The 18,061-nt window shown below is 44.1% G+C and overlaps 1 protein-coding gene across 2 annotated transcripts in view; it reads left to right on the plus strand.

Annotated features, from left to right (window-relative positions):
* LOC121481290 (cytochrome P450 4X1-like) overlaps positions 1-18,061 on the plus strand; it is a 92,702-nt gene that overhangs the window by 17,917 nt on the left and 56,724 nt on the right. The window lies entirely within an intron of this gene.

Raw genomic sequence — 18,061 nt, forward strand, 5'->3', positions numbered from 1 at the left:
AGCACCAGTGGGTGCTGGGCTGGGAGACATAGCTGGATAGGTGCAGATGAGTGTGCCAACAACCCAGATAGGGCTTTGATGCCAGGCTGAGCCATGTGGACATGCTTTCCTATGATGGAAGACGTGGGAGTTTCTGAGTATGGGAGGGCGGTGAATCAGGAGAGGGACCAGAGGCAGGAGACAGAAAAGTTCAGGTGAAGTGGCAATGAGGGATGGTAGGCAGGGACACTTTTGCTATATAATTGGAAGGGGACAGCAGCCAGTTGAATGAGGGGCCGAGGGGGAGGTAGGAGTCTGGACCCAAACTAGAAGGCAGATGGTATAGCAGCTTGAGCATCCCTAAGGCTCTTCCCCTGCAGGAAGCATCCCTGTTGGCATTTTGACTTCCTTACTCAACTCCATCTTGTCATTTCTATGAGGTTCTGTGGGCCTTTCCCCCCCTCTCCAATTACGGTCAGGACCTGAAGTGTGGCCAAGCCCACCCCCTCTGGTGCCCTGGCCTGGCCTCCACATTGTGAAACCAGACATGGCTGGTGCAGAGAGCAAAGAACCTAATGATTAACCATTGTAGTGATCACTTGACTTGGCTCTGAGGCTCAAAGTGTTGACCCGCCTGTAACAGGGTTTCAGGCTTGCTGAGAGCAGAGGTAAGAGGAGGAGCTGATCCTGGAAGAGGACTTTTGTCGGAGGTCAAGGGGAGAGTGTTAACAAAGCAAGGCTTGGGGTAGAGATGTGCATGTGTCCTGAGGGAAGGGGATCAGGGCTGGGCCCATGCAGGCTGGCCCTGAAGGGACTGCTCCTGGCACGGGCTTTGAGGCCTCTCTCGTTTCCTTTTCCCTCCCTGACCCAGGAACTGCATCGGGCAGCACTTTGCCATGAACGAGTTGAAGGTGGTGGTGGCCCTGATCCTGTTCCGCTTTGAGCTGGCACCAGATCCCTTCAGGATCCCTGTCCCCACTCCAAGAATTGTGTTGATGTCCAAGAATGGGATCCACCTGTATCTCAGGAAGCTCCTCTAACCCTCGTGTGGAAAAGGATGACCCGCGAGGGCCTCCTGCCTGCCAATCTGTCTTCCTGTCAGTCTCTCCTGTCTGCTGGCTTCTGCTCACTTCCTGCTTCCTGTCTGCCCACCTGCCGGTCTTCCTGCTCTCCTGCTCTTGCACATGAGACTGTCTGTGCTTCACTGTCTCACCCTTTCCCAAGATTCCTTCTTGTTTGTCTGTTGCCTTTCTCGTACTGAGCTGTCGCCCTGACTGTCCACATAAATCATCATGGCTCTTGTTTTTCAGGCCATGTGCCCTCTCCCTGTCGTTGTTTCTTGTTGCCTGCCTCTCTGTCCTTATAATGTTTTCTCTTGCTGCTTTACCATATTACACAGACTTAGTTCCTTCAAAGAGCAAAAATTGATAATCTTGTGTTTTAGGAGATCAGGAATCTGAAATGAGTCTCACTGCGTCGCAACGAAGGCATGTAGATGCTCTAAGGCATTATGTCTTCTTTTGCATTTTCTACCTTCTCAGAATCTACTCTTAAGGCTATTCAGTGAGGGGACTAGACCTCCTCATTTCTCATGGAAATATCCTTTTCTTCAGTTCAACTGAGTCAGATGTTAACCATACCTGTCAAATTCTTAGTGCAACATCTAGACTTTTAATTAAACAAGGGTACTCCAGCCAATCCAAGTGCACCTGTAAAGCTAGACATGTCAGTTGCCCATTTGTCCACTTGGCATTCACACATTCCCTTACACCATACTTCGTCTCTAACTAAGTAAAATAAAGTCATGCTTCCACCAACTCAGCTCCGTATGATTCAAACTGTGAGGTCCCTTTTCCCCAAAAACAAAGCCTAAGTTTTTGGAAGGTTTTCTCTCTTCTCCCCAAAATGCTGTAACCTATATGCTATGGCACAGAGTTTACTATTAGTATTACGTGTTACATTTGACGTGCAGGTTATAAGGAAGGAAGGAAAAATCTGAGCCACATACCTACACATGCATAATCATACTCGTAACAAGTAGAGGGAAAATGCTAGAAAGCATTACACTCCTTATTTCTCTAACTTGTGACATAGCCATCGTTAGCATTTATAACACACGTCTTCATTATCCATTTCAGAGTTTCTTTGCCCTCTGAAAGCACCTCAGCCAGTTTTGGTTTGTTTTTGTTTTTGTTATGTTTTGTTCTTTGTGTTGTGCAATGACCCAAACCTTTACTCTTGAAGGTTCTGGGACATTACCAGTCTTTCCTCACCTGGCCTGTGGCATTATTCTCTAAATGACACGGCATGTGCAGTGAAACGCCGGGACACCTGCACCCTGATGTTTATAGCAGCAATGTCCACAATAGCCAAACTGTGGAAAGAGCCTCGGTGTCCATCAAAAGATGAATGGATAAAGAAGATGTGGTTTATGTATACAATGGAATTCACTCAGCCATTAGAAACGACAAATACCCACCATTTGCTTCGACGTGGATGGAACTGGAGGGTATTATGCTGAGTGAAATAAGTCAATCGGAGGACAAACATTATATGGTCTCATTCATTTGGGAATATAAAAAATAGTGAAAGGGAATAAAGGGAAATGAGAAAAAAATGAGTGGGAAATATCAGAAAGGGAGACAGAACATGAGAGACTCCTAACTCTGGGAAACGAACTCGGGGTGGTAGAAAGGGAGGTGGGCAGGGGGTGAGGGGGACTGGATGATGGGCACTGAGGGGGGCTCTTGATGGAATGAGCACTGGGTGTTATTATATATGTTGGCAAATTGAACACCAATAAAAAATAAATTTATAAAAAATAAAAAATAAATTAATAAAAAAATTTTTAAAAATGATGTGGCATTGTAGTTCTAAGAGATGCTCTATGTACTTCCTACACTGCTAATAACTCTTGTTTTTCTTGCATTTGTTTCCTAGGAAACTGCCAATTTCCCCGTTGGCAATCATGATCAGCCTAGTATAGTAACTCCTGATGAATCATACCCATGAGTAGCCCAGTGCAGCCTGCCATTATATTCATGTAGTCATTCTTGTGTCTCCTGATGGAAGCACTTTTGCCTTTGAAAGTAAGACCAGTAGCACTAAGGACCATAAGGTTGCAGTGAAAATTCCCTCAAGTTTTGCTAATCTGATCACTAGGGATAATCATGAGTGTTGCCATTCCCATTTCCATCCCTGAATCCTGGATGGGTGAATCCTGGCTATGGAAGAAACAGCACCATATATTGTACATTGATTTAAAGCATATACAGCATCCTGGAGAGCCTTCCTTCAACCCTGTAAGTTATTGCCACCTCGCTGCTGGCATATACCCAAACCTACACTGAGGTTATTTCTCTGGATCTGGAATGCATAACTATAATGGATATGCCATCTCCAACTGGCTAAAAAGACTCTGTAGCATAGAGGGGTTTGATGGCATCGGCTCCATGGGTATCTTCCCATATGTCCCTATTCCAATGGTCAGGCTCCCATTTTTCAGTGTCCTCATTGTAAGGATGACAGGCTGTACCTTATGGAATTCACTTTCCTGATAGTACATACACAGGCAGGGTAATCCTGGGTTTCGTTTAATAAATCTGAGCCCTACCTAAAGCCTGTGGCTATATGTCAGGATGATCTTCAATGCAGATGTTGATGCTCAGGTCACTTATTGTCCTTTTTAAAGATTTTATTCATTTATTCATGAGAGATACATAGAGAAAGAGGCAGAGACATAGGCAGAGGGAGAGGAAAGCTTCTCACAGGGAGCTTGATGTGGGATGCCATACCTGAACTAGGATCACGACCTGAACCGAAGGTAGACTCCACCACTGAGCCACCCAGTCGTCCCTTGGGTCAGTTATTTCTTTTTTGGTCAGAGAATTTTAATCCTCCACATTACTCTTTCCTTTCCCCACTCTCTCCAGTACAACAGGGATATCCAGTCAACCTTCTTAAGCTCCTTAGATTGACTAAAATGTTTTAAGGCATCAAAGACATACTGACCAGAACCTTCCCTTTAACAAGTCTCTGATTACCAGTATCACTGGTGATGTCCTGTGTATTGCAGCATCAGGCCCTGGGCTACCATTGTCCTCTTTACCTTTGGGAGTTGGAGTCATCAGTGTCTTTCCAACTAATCCTCTTGAAGCACCAATTCAAGAAATCCAGAGTCAATTCAGGGAAATCATTAGGAAACTGTTTCTCATAGAACCATTCCTGGTAACAATATTTATCTTAGTCAGAGTTCTACCAGAAAAAGAAAACCATTAGAAAAGAAGCTTCCCTGGGGTCAAGGAAAAAAAAGAAAGGAACAACCTGAGAGACCCAGAAGTACAATGTATTTGAGCTCCAATTTCTGACCACCCAGTAGCTTTCTTATGTTCTCCCTGTGTTCTTACTGAGCAGCTTAAGTAAGAAAGGGGACTAGGGGACCAGAAAGTGCTCATTCCAAGTTGATGGGATGCCTGACTGAGGGAGGTCACAGCCAGGAAGGAAAGGGCAGGGAAGGGCCATGCTCAGGCAGCACCAATGGTCTGGGAAGTGTCGGGCAAGGAAGGTCAGTGCCCACTCTGCAATTCATGGGAGGAAGAAATTAAACACACTTGGTGTCATGGGATTTGTAGAGGAAAGATGATCAGGTCATGCACAGCCTGGGAAGTTCCCAGAGGAGGCTTGCAGATAAATAGAACATGCATGGACCTCAGCTCCCCAAGCTCGTCGCAAGCCCCAGTACTCCTTCCCACATGGTGCCTGAAATCTTTGCTCTCAGGAAGCCCTACCCAATCCTAGAATGCTGACACCCTCAGCTGTACCAAAATTTAGAGAAGTCAGGCTCACAGATGTTCAGGAAGCCGGGGAACAGTCCAAACCAGAGTGGGTGGGCATAAGGGAACTGGCGGCCCAGGACCCAGCTTTGTCCATGCTCCCTGTCTACTGCCTCAGAAATGTGAGTGAATGCCAGGCCCCTCCGGAGCCCGCTGTATCAGCCAGGCCCTAAGTCTCTGGGCCCGGGATAGAAGGGGCTACCCAGATAGATCCTCGCAAAGTCCTCCTCTCCTCTTCCAGCCCGTCCTAGACAGTCATGGTCTTAGTCTCCTGTCCAGTCCCAGAGCTACCAATCTAAGCCCAAGCCACCCTCTTCTTGCACCTACGTGAGCTCGATAACCTGCTTCTACAGGCTCCTGTCATCAACCCTCAATCTATCCTGCCCTCACAGAGATATGTCTATCCTGTAAAGCTGTTTTCCAGAGAGAGAGAGAGAGAGAGAGAGAGAGAGAGAACATCAGCTTGCCGTGCAATGTAAAAATATGCTCAGTTGGGCCCCTGTTATGTCATTGGACGGTTTTGAGGACCTTCTATATGCAGGACATTGTCTAGATGTATCAGGTCATGAGACAGACCTGATCCTACCCTTTATTCTATGGGGAAGATCAATACAACTAAACAATTAAGAAACATGAACGTGAACATCTTGTGGCCCATTAATGGTACCAAGAAGCATCCAGGAATAAAAATACCTATTTCCCTTTAAAATGAGGCAACTCAAACTGAACCTATCTCTCTGAGATGGTGGTCAATGGGCCCAATGTGATCCTGTTTCTCTCCTCCATTTGTTTGTCAATCAGTAAGACTGCACCGGGTGCCACAAATCGGCACAGCCCCATGTCACATGCTTTAGATGCATAAGGGTACAGGTTGCCCAGTTAGAACCTTCAACGGCTCTTTGGTTGGGCTGTCTGGATACCAGATGAATGGGAAAGATGTTGACTGATTAATCAATGTTGACCATGCCAGTTGGAGAGGATGTGGAGGAAGGGGAACCCTCTTGCACTGTTGGTGGGAATGTGAACTGGTGCAGCCACTCTGGAATTATGTGTGGAGGTTCCTCAAAAAGTTGAAAATAGATCTGCCCTACGACCCACAATTGCACTGCTGGGGATTTACCCCAAAGATACAGATGCAGTGAAATGCCAGAACACCTGCACCCCGATGCTTATAGCAGCCGTGTCCAGTATAGCCAAACTGTGGAAGGAGCCTTGGTGTCCATCGAAGGATGAATAGATCAAGAAGATGTGGTCTATGTATACAATGGAAAATTAGCCATTAAAAATGACAAATACCCACCATTTGCTTCGACGTGGATGAAACTGGAGGGTATTATGTAGAGTGAAATAAGCCAATCAGAGAACAACAAACATTATATGGTCTCATTCATTTGGGGAATATAAAAATTAATGAAACAGAATAAAGGAAAAGGAGAGGAAAGAGTGAATATATCAGTGAGGTTGGCAAAATATGAGAGACTCCTAACTCCGGGAAATGAACAAGGGGTAGTGGAAAGTGGGTGGGTGGGGGGTTGGGGTGACTGGGTGATGGGCACTAGGGGGGCACTTGGAAGGATGAGCACTGGGTGTTATGCTATATGTTAGCAAATTGAACTCCAAAAAAAAAAAAGAAAGAAAGAAAAAAAAGAGAAAGAAATAGCCTCCTGGCCTCAGGAAAAAAAAAAATGTTGACCATGCAGGCACAACTTAGTAGGACTTAAGCTCAGACTCTACAGACAGTTCTGCATTCTGCTTTCATCACTTCATTGTAAGCTCTACTCACATCATACAAAATTTCAATGACTGTGAAATCTAGCTACATGGTAGGCTCCACACTGGCTCACAAAAAATGCCCTGCATCGTGAGGCTTGCATTTATGCTGATATGTGGGATTCATCCCAAAGCATGCTTCTGCACCACGGAATCAGTGGATCAAACAGAGGAAACATAAAATACCCCGCAACTATGGGAGATAGCATGTGTGCATTGGAGCCTGATTTTGAGCAAATGGTTCACAGTAATGCCTCTGGGGCCAAACCGCCTGAGTCTGAATGCTGTCTCCACCTCTTGCCAGTAGAGTGGCCCTGGGCAAGCAGCTAAGCACTTTCTGCTTTGCTTTTGCCACTTAGAATACAGGTTTCTTTGTTTTTTATTTGACATTTTTTACTTTAAATTGTTGTTAGTTAACATCTAGTGTATATGTTTTCCAGAGTACAATTTAGTGATTTATCAATTACATTAACACCCAGTCCTCATTACATCAAGTGCACCTTCTTCATGCCCATCACCCAATATTCCCATCCTCACACACCTCCCCTCCAGGTACCCTCTGTTTGTTTCCTATAGTTAGGCTCTTAAGGTTTGCCTCCCTCTTTGTTTTTATCTTCTTTTATTTTCCTTCCCTTCCCTATGCTCATCTGTTTTGTTTCTTAACAAAAAACATATATATGAGTGAAATCACATTTTTTTTTAATCTTTCTCTGACTGACACATTTCACTTAGCATAATGCCCACTAGTTCCATCCATTTCGTTACAAAGGACAAGACTTCATTCTTTTGGATGGATGAGTAATATTCCATTGTGTGAATTTATATACCACTTCTTTATGTATGTGTCAATGGACATCTGGACTCTTTGTATATTTTGGTGATTGTGGACATTGTTGCTATAAACATTGGAATGAATGCATGTGCCCCTTCAAATCACTGTGCTGGTTTCCTTTGTGTAAAAACCTAGTAGTGCAATTGCTGAATTGTAGGTAGCTCCATTTTCACTTTCTGAGGAACTTCTATACCGTTTCCACAGCGGCTGCACCAGTTTGCATTCCCACCAACAGTGTGAAACAGTGAGCCTCTTTCTACATCCTCACCAGCATCTATTGTTTTCTGAGTTGTTAATTTGAGCCATTCTGACTGGTTCAAGGTGGTTTTGACTTGTGTTTCCCTGATGCCGAGTGATGTTGAGCATTTTTTCATGGTCTGTTGGTCATTTGTATGTCTTCTTTGGAGAAATGTCTGCTCGTGCCTTCTGCCTCTTCCTTGACCTGATTTTTTGTTTTTAGGGTATTGAGTCTGATATGTCTTTTTTTAACTTTTATTTGCCAGAAAAAAACATAATGTGGTTTTTTAAAAATAGATTTTGGATAGTAGCCCTTTATCTGATAAGACATAAGCTAATACCTTCTCTCATTCCATCAGATGCCTTTTAGTTTTGTTGATCATGTCCTGTACTGTGCAGAAGCTTTCTGATCTTGATGAGGTCCCAATAGATAGTTGCATCTGGAGACATGTCTAAAAAGAGGTACCTGTGTCTGAGGTCCAAAGGGTTGCTGCCTGTTTTCTCTTCTAGGAATTTGTGGTTCCATGTCTTCCATTTAAGTCTTTCAACCATTTTGAATTTCTTTCTCTGTATGGTGTAAGAAAGTGGTCCAGTTTCTTTCTTCTGCATGTCACTGTCCAGTTATGCCAACACCATGGATAACTGGTATAATATCTTTGTTGAAGAGATTGTCTCTTTCCCACTGATGTTCTTTCCTGCTTTGTCAAAGATTAGTTGGCCATATTGTGTGGGTTCATTTCTGGGTTCTTTATTCTGTTCCATTGGCCTCTGTGTCTGCTTTTGTGCCATGTCCTCTCCTGTTGATGATTATAGCTTTGTAATACAGCTTGAAGTCTGGGATTGTGATGCCCCCTGCTTTGCTCTCTTTTTCAACATTACCTTGGCCTTTTCTGATTCGATATAAATTTTAGTGTTGTTTTTTCTAGCTATGTGAAAATTTCTGGTGGTATTTTTATAGAGATTGTGCTCTTCTTCAATTTCTTTCATAAGTGTTCTATAATTTTCAACACGGACCTTTTACCTCTTTGGTTAGGTTTATTCCTAGGGATCTTACAATTTTTGGTGCAATTGTAAATGGGATCAATTCCTTGATTTCTCTTCCTGCAGCTTCATTATTGGTGTATAGAAACGCAACTGATTTCTGTATGTTGATTTTATATCTTGCAACTTTGCCGAATTCATGTACAAGTTCTCATAATTTTTTGGTGGAGAGCATCATGTCATCTACAAAGAGTAAAAGTTTCACTTCTTCCTTACCGATGTGGATGCCTTTTATTTCTTTTTATTGTCTGATGCCCGAGGCCAGGAATTCCCGTATTATATTGAACAATAGTGGTGAGAGTCAACATCCCTGCATGTTCCTGACCTTTGGGGAAAAGCTCTCAGTTTTTCCCCATTGAGGATGATATTAGTTGTGGGTCTTTGGTATATGGCCTTTATGATGTTGAGCTATGTTCCTTCTATCCATGTTTTTGTCAAATACTTTTTCTGCATCCGTTGAGAGGATTATATGGTTCTTATCCTTTCTTTAATTAATGTGGTGTATCACGTTGATTGATCCGTGGATATTGAACCACCCTGGAGTCCAGGAATAAAACCGACTGGATCATGTCAATAATTCTTTTAATGTACTGTTAATTTGATTTGCTAGTAACTTGTTGAGAATTTTTGTAGTTGTGTTCGTCAGGGATAGTGGTCTTGTAATTCTCCTTTCTATTGGGTCTTTGTCTGGCTTTGGAATCAAAGTAATGTTGGCCTCAGAGGATGGGTTGGAAATTTTCCTTCTGTTTCTGTTTTATGGAACAGTTTCAGAAGAATAGGTGTTCCCTCTACTTTACATGTTGGTAGAATTGCCCTGGGAAGCTCTCTGGCCACGAGCGCTTGTGTATTGGAAGATTTTTGATTACTGGTTCAATTTCTTCACTGGTTATGGGTCTGTTCAAATTATCTGTTTCTTCCTCTTTCGGTTGTGGTAATTTATATGTATATGTGCTAGTATGCTTCTAGTCATTTATCTATTTCTTCCACATTGCCCAAATTGCTGGCATAGAGTTGCTCATAATCTTCCCTGATAAATGTATTCCTGTGGTATTGGTTAGCATCTCTCTTCTTTCATTTGTGATTTTATTTATCCAGGTCCTTTCTCTTTTCTGTTTGTTAGGTCTGGGTAGCAGTTCATCAGTTTTGTTAATTCTTTAAAAGAACCAGTTCCCAGTTTCATTGATCTGTCCTACTGTGTTTTTAAAAAAATATTTCTGTATCATTTATTTCTGCTTTAATCTGTATCATTTCCCTTCTTCTGCTGCTTTTGGGCTTTATTTGCTGTTTATTCTGCAACTCCTTTGGGTATAAGGTTAATTGTGTATTTGAGACACTTTTTGTTTCTCAAGGAAGGCCTGGGTTGCTATATACTTCCCCTCTTATGACCACCTTCACTGCATCCCAAAGTTTTGGACTGTCGTTGTTTTCATTTTCAAATGAAAACTGGAGGGTATTATGCTGAGTGAAATAAGTGAATCGGAGAAGGACAAACATTATATGGTCTCATTCATTTTGGAAATATAAAAAATAGTGAAAGGGAATAAAGGGGAAAAAAGAGAAAATGAGTGAAAATATCAGTGAAGGAGACAGAACATGAGAGACACCTATCCCTGGGAAATGAATAAGTTGTAGTGGAAGGGAGGTGGGCAGGGAGTTGTGGTGACTAGGTGATTGGCACTGAAAGGGGCACTCTGTAGGATGAGCCCTGGGTGTTATGTTATATGTTGGCAAATTGAACTGCAATAAAAAAAATTTTTAATGCTAATGATGGCCATGTCACATGTTATAGAAATAAGGAGTGTAATGCTTTCTAGCATTTTCCCTTACTTGTTATGAGTATAATTATGCATGTGTAGGTATGTGGGTCTGATTTTTTCCTTCCTTGTCTTATAACCTGCACATCAAATGTAACATGAAAAACTAGTAGTTAACTTTTTGTCATAGCATTTAGGTTACAGCATTTTGGGGAGAAGAGAGAAGACCTTCCAAAAACGGGCTTTGTTTTTGGGGAAAAGGGACTACACAGGTTCAGTCATAGGCAGCTGAGTTGGTAGAGCATGACTTTATTTTACTTGGTTAGAGACAAAGTATGGTGTAAGGGAAAGTGTGAATGCCAAGTGGACAAAAGGGCGACTGACATGTCTCGCTTTACAGGTGTACTTGGATTGGCTGGAGTACCCTTGTTCAATTAAACAAAAGTCTAGATGTTGCACTAAAAATTTGACAGGTATAGTTAACATCTGACTCAGCTGAATTGAAGATAAGGATATTTCCATGAGAAATCAGGAGGCCTAGTCCCCTCATTGAATAGCCTTAAGAGTGGATTCTGAGAAGGTGGAAAATACAAGAGAAGAGATTATCCCTTAGATTATCTACATGCCTTTGTTGCGACCCAGTGAGACTCATTTCAGATTTATGACTCCTAAAACACAAGATTATCCATTTGTGCTCTTTGAAAGAACTAAGTTTGTGTAATACAGTAAAGCAGTAAGAGAAAACATTATAGGGACAGAGGAGCAGCAGCCAGAAACAACGACAGGGAGAGAGGACACACTTTCAGAGCCTGAAAAATAATCAGCCATGATGATTTATGTGGACAGTCAAGCGACAGCTCCTTAGGAGAAAGGCAACAGACAAACAAGAAGGAATCATGGAAAAGGGTGAGACACAGAAACACAATCTCATGTGCAAGAGCAGGAGAGCAGGAGAGCAGGAAGGCTGGCAGGTGAGCAGAGGAAAGCAGGAAGTGAGCAGAAGCCAGCAGACAGGAGAGACTGACAGGAAGACAGAATGGCAGGCAGGAGGCCCTCGGGGCTCATCCTTGTCCCCACAAGGGTTAGAGGAGCTTCCTGAGATGCAGGTAGATCCCATTCTTGGACATCAACACAATCCTTGGAGTAGGAACAGGGATCCTGAAGGGATCTGGTGCCAGCTCAAAGTGGAGCAGGGCCAGGGCCACTGCCAACTTCAACTCGTTCACGGCAAAGTGCTGCCCGATGCAGTTCCTGGACCAGGGAGGGAAAAGGAAACGACGAGTGGCCTCAAAGCCCCTGCCAGGAACAGTCCATTCAGGGCCAGCCTGCATGGGCCCAGCCCTGATCCCCTTCCCTGGACACATGCACATCTCTACCCCAAGCCTTGCTTTGTTAACACTCTCCCCTTGACCTCTGACAAAAGCCTACACTCCTCCGGGACCAGTTCCTCCTTTTACCTCTGCTCTCAGCAGGCCTGAAACCCTGTTACAGGCGGGTCAACACTTTGAGCCTCAGAGCCAAGTCAAGTGATCACTACAACATTAATCATTAGGTTCTTTGCTCTCTGAATCAGCCATTTCTAGTTTCACAATGTGGAGGCCAGGCCAGGGCACCAGAGGGGGTGGGCTGGACCACACTTCAGATCCTAACCATATCCCGCGGGCACACAGGGATCCAGATCCTCATAGAAATGACAAGATAGAGTTGGGTAAGGAAGTCAGGATGCCAACAGGGAAGCTCCCTGCAGGGGTAGAGCCTTAGGGATGCTCAAGCTGCTGCACCATCTGCCTCCCAGTTTGGGTCCAGACTCCTACCTCCCCATCAGCCCCTCATTCAACCAGCTGCTGTTGCCTTCCAATTCTAGTGCAGAAGTGTCCTGCCTATCATCCTTCAGCTGCTGCTCACCTGGACTTTTCTGTCTCCTGCCTCTGATCCCTCTCCTGATACCCCACCCTCCTATACTCAGAAGCCCCCATGTCCTCCATCACAGGTAAGCATGCCCATAGGGCTCAGCGAGCATCAAAGCCCTCTCTGGGTTGTTGGCACATTCACCTGTCACCTATCCAGTTCTGTCTCCCAGCCCAGAACCTGTTGAGGATATCCAAGAGAATGCCCTCTCTCCACCTCTGCCCGCCAAATGCGCAAGGCTAAGGGCAATGCCACTCTGTCTTCAGCCCCCCACACACACACAACCCACCCCCCATTGGCTGTGCCTCTTCATTCCTGGACCCTGAATGACATGGTATTTTATTCAAGGACACGTCACTTTCCAGTACAGGACAGTGCCAGAAACACGGAACGTCCTGCTGTAGGGTCAATTAGTAAATGAGTGTGGACAAGAAAGAATGAATGGATGATGTCTCTTTTGAGTAGAGGCATTTATTTCTTGGCTGAGAACTCCTGGAGGCCAGGGCAGTTTCCCATCTCATAGCACAGGCTTGGCACAGAGTCCGGCTTAATAATTATTCGTAGATATTGAATGAGGTTTACCGAATTGAATAGGAAAGCAGAAAGGAATAAACAGAAGTCTCCATTAGTTCTGAGCTAGGAATTGAGCTGTCTACCCCTCTCCTATCTCTAGTGACAACCACATGACTTGCACCAATGTCTAGGAGGAAGGAGGTAATCCCAGGAGGAAACCAAATCCTGGCCCAGTATCTGGAGAATAGTTTGCTTAAAGCCTATTCTGGAGAGTAGATTCACTTAGTTCAGAAGGACTGAAGATTCATATATTTGCTAAAATGCATTTTTCTAATAACTACTTAAAAAGTTTACAGAAGTTACTATATATGATTTATAGGACAATTTCAGCAGCCCAGGAGGATTTCACTCAGGAGAATAGTCATGCAGCTGAACAGCCATTTCAAGTGTCCTTTATATTTCATATGCCATGAACTTTCAAATGCCACTTGTCATATACATATACATAACCGTGGATTTTCTCTCAAAAGCCATTTAATATACTCATTTTATATACTTGCTTATTGGATAATTGGACTCAAAGTGTAATATTCAGGTATGTAGAGCCCAGTATGTACTGATTTCACAACAGAGAAAACTGTCAATTATTCATGATCATTTCCATGCAGTCCAAAATTCTTTTGAATAGAAGCAAAAATACTGGAGACACAAGTTGAATACTTCTGAGGCCCTTAAGAGATCGCAGGATATTTTCCTCTGTAGGCTTAAATATCTCAGACGTGAGGCAGCTGAGGATGGAAACACATGCACCTAGGCATCAGTGCAGTGTGAGGGTTGAGTGGGGAGAGGGGCTGGTTTGAGAATGTGTACAAAAGAAATATTTTTATTATACCCTGATTTGACTTTGACAACACTTGAAAACTACATGTGACAATGTCCAGTACTAAAGTCACTCTCATAAAGTGAAGAAATCACAAGAATGCCTCGAGCCATTGAATAGCTATTGACACTGAACTGTGGCTGGAGACGAGTGAGACAAATGGGTCAAAGTTTCCATAGCCTGCAGTGATTACCAAATTTCTTTCGTGCATAGAGACACACACCTCTTTCCCAGCACACCAACATGTCAGGGCATATCTGCAACACCCATGTAAATGTAGGAAGCAACAAACAACAGGAATGTTCCTAGTAAACAGCCCTCTCCTCCCATCCCAGTACAAGTGCCTCAACTTTATCCTCCTGAGAAGGGCAGGAAAGTATGGCTGTGTCGAGAGGCATCTGGTGCAAAGCAGGAAGGGTCAAACACCTGTACAGCAACACCAGGTTCAGGATAGGTATGGCCAGCTCCTTCTTCCTCTCAACCTCATGACACACCCAGAAATGGAATGAGAGGAAGGATTGGCATGCAGAGATTCCCCATACCATCCTCCCAAGGCCATTGTACCTCTGGGTTTGGCCACACATTCGGGTTGTGGTAAAGGGCATAAAAGGAGAGCGAGACTAAGAATCCTGTGGGGCATAAGAGAGAAGAATGGTCATACCTGCCTGCGGGGCCAGGTGCTAGCTCACACAGCTTGGCAGCTGCTATGAGAGTCACTTCTCATCACTCTGAGGGAGGTAGCAGGAGAGGTGAGGCAGACATGGCACAGCACATGTGCCCAGATTAGCAGACCCAGACCAGGGTCAGAAGCCGAAAAAACTGGAGGCATATGTTAGAGAGCAGCTCAAGGGACAACTCACATTTACCAAGTACCATCCATGAGCCCTTGGGGAATATGCATTGACTAATCCATCTCACAACAACCCTCCAAGGAAGGCCCAATGCCCATTGTTCACCTGAGCACCTAAGCCTCAGAGAGGCTGAGCAACTTGCCTATGACCACCCAGTTGGGATGTGGCAGGGCTGAGATTCAGAGCAGAGGTGAGCTAAAAGGTAGACTAGACCATTCAAGGACCTCAGATGTGGTCACCAGCTGCTCTCTCCATCAACCTGAGGGCTCCCTGGGAGTGGGCCATCTGAAGAATGAGAGTGGGTTTCCTGATATGTTTGATGTACTCAACCCCGTAAGGGTGAAAGAAGAACTCTCCCTGCCCCAGAGCTCTCCCTCTCTAGCTATCAAATCTTGGGAATTAGAATTGTATGCTATTTCTGAGCCTCTTCCTGAAGCCAACATCTCCTTGTAGAGAAGGTGCAATGTACTGGGTCATCATTACTTTTATACAAAATGTTTTTGTATTTACTTGAGAAAGTGAGAGATCGCATGACCAGGGGAGTGGCAGAGGGAAAAGCAGATTCTCCTCTGAGCAGGGGGCCCCATCCCAGGATCCCAGGATCATGACCTAAACCAAGACATGCACACCAGTGCTGAGCCACTTAGGGCCCCTGAGTCATTATTTTAACTGGCAGGTATATAGTTTTACCTATATTGCAGTTGTCAACAAGGAGTTATCTTATCATTACATCAAATCTGGATGATATCCAAAAGGAGTATCAATAAAGACAGAAATCCTGCAGGAGTTGTGTTCTTGGAGTTGGGAATAGGAGTATATAGCTTAAAATTACAAAATGTCAGTGCCATCGATGGGAATAATATAGCATCATAAATGATGGAACCCTTGGGGTTTGAATGTTTGTCGTGGATAAGGAGAGAACTTAGGAATGTCTATTCCTTCGACATCTAAGAATCGAGACACATATTCATGTTATGTGGAGAATGAACAGATAGAGAATATTCTCACTAGGTACAAAGGGGAACTCCCATTTATTTTATTTTATAAAATAAAATTTATTTTATTTTTTTTGAATCTCAAAAGACAACTTTATCCAGATAAGAAGTTTTCGAACAGAACAGTTAGTTGGCAGTTATTAAAATACACTCTTTGTCCAGTGCTTCCAAATGAGACACCATCAACTGGGGAAACGCTGGCTGGGGCCTGAGCCAGCCCCACAGGTCCGCACCTCCACCCCCAGCTGCTCCACAGAGACCTCCCAAGTTGGAGTCGTCACAGCCCCCCGGCACGGGGGAGCAGGCTGGGTCTGTGCATTCCGGGGGTCCCTTGGGCAGGCTGTTTTAGGGGCTAGCACAGTGCCCAGGGTGAAAGGACAGCCAGCAGGTAAACCTGTAGGGTGGGGGTCCTCAGATGTCACGAAGGTCCCACTTTCCGGTCCAAGCGAGGTATTCAGGGCCTGGCCCTCTCTGAGGGCAGCAGGACCTCCTGGGTGGGCCAAGAACCAGCATACTCACGGAAGAACCTCCCAGGATGGGACCATATGCCAGCACCCCAACAGGGGCTTCTGTGGGGACCAGGTCCCAAGGGCCTATCATGAGCTCACGTCCTCAGGACGCACATTTTATTTTATCTTTTTAATGAAGCTCTACTTGCCAACATATGACACCCACTGCTCCTCCTGTCAAGTGCCCTCCTCAGTGCCTGAAACTCAGTCACCCCATCCCCTTGCCCACTTCGCCTTCCACTACCCCTTGTTTGTTTCCCAGAGTTAGGAGTCTCTCATATTTTCTCTCCCTTTCTAATTCTTCCCTCTTATTTTCCTTCCATCTTCTATAATCCCTTTCACTATTTCTTTTCTTTAATAATAACTTTATTTTTTATTGGTGTTCAATTTGCCAACATACAGAAAAACACCCAGTGCTCATCCCGTCAAGTGCCCACCTCAGTGCCCGCCACCCAGTCACCCCCACCCCCCGCCCTCCTCCCCTTCCACCACCCCTAGATCGTTTCCCAGAGTTAAGAGTCTTTATGTTCTGTCTCCCTTTCTGATATTTCCCACACATTTCTTCTCCCTTCCCTTATATTCCCTTTCACTATTATTTATATTCCCCAAATGAATGAGAACATATAATGTTTGTCCTTCTCCGATTGACTTCCTGCACTCAGCATAATACCCTCCAGTTCCATCCACGTTGAAGCAAATGGTGGGTATTTGTCATTTCTAATGGCTGAGTAATATTCCATTGTATACATAAACCACATCTTCTTTATCCATTCATCTTTCGATAGACACCGAGGCTCCTTCCACAGTTTGGCTATTGTGGACATTGCTGCTAGAAACATGCAGGTGTCCCGGCATTTCATTGCATCTGTATCTTTGGGGTAAATCCCCAACAGTGCAATTGCTGGGTCATAGGGCAGGTCTATTTTTAACTCTTTGAGGAACCTCCACACAGTTCCAGAGTGGCTGCGCCAGTTCACATTCCCACCAACAGTGTAAGAGGCTTCCCTTTTCTCCGCATCACCTCCAACATTTGTGGTTTCCTGCCTTGTTAATTTTCCCCATTCTCACTGGTGTGAGGTGGGATCTGATTGTGGTTTTGATTTGTATTTCCCTGATGGCAAGTGATGCAGAGCATTTTCTCATGTGTATGTTGGCCATGTCTATGTCTTCCTCTGTGAGATTTCTCTTCATGTCTTTTGCCTATTTCATGATTGGATAGTTTCTTTGCTGTTGAGTTTAAGAAGTTCTTTATAGATCTTGGAAACTAGCCCTTTATCTGATACGTCATTTGCAAATATCTTCTCCCATTCTGTAGGTTGTCTTTTAGTTTTGTTGACTGTATCCTTTGCTGTGCAGAAGCTTCTTATCTTGATGAAGTCCCAATAGTTCATTTTTGCTTTTGTTTCTTTTGCCTTTGTGGATGTATCTTGCAAGAAGTTACTGTGGCCGAGTTCAAAAAGGGTGTTGCCTGTGTTCTCCTCTAGGATTTTGATGGAATCTTATCTCACATTTAGATCTTTCATCCATTTTGAGTTTATCTTTGTGTATGGTGAAAGAGAGTGGTCTAGTTTCATTCTTCTGCATGTGGATGTCCAATTTTCCCAGCACCATTTATTGAAGAGACTGTCTTTCTTCCAATGTATATCCATCACGTTAACAACTCTTTCTATGGTTATAGCTGACTTCAATGTCACTGATTCCAAGAAACACATTTCAAACTCGATCCTTGTCTCAAGACCACTCAACATCTGGCTATCACTTAAAGTGTTTCAGCATTGTCTCCTTGTATCCCACAACACCTGGTGCTCCTCATGTCCCTCCGAATTTCTCTGCTTGCTCCTTTTCCTCCTCTGGAAACTCACAGCTCTAGACCCAGTTTTTAAAATATTCAAATCACTTAAGGTAACAGACCAACACTGCTAGACACAATCAATGGGTCCTGACTCACTGGTTGTGTCAT

Source organism: Vulpes lagopus, chromosome 23 (assembly GCF_018345385.1).
Source record: "Vulpes lagopus strain Blue_001 chromosome 23, ASM1834538v1, whole genome shotgun sequence".
Classification (NCBI taxonomy): Eukaryota; Metazoa; Chordata; class Mammalia; order Carnivora; family Canidae; genus Vulpes; species Vulpes lagopus.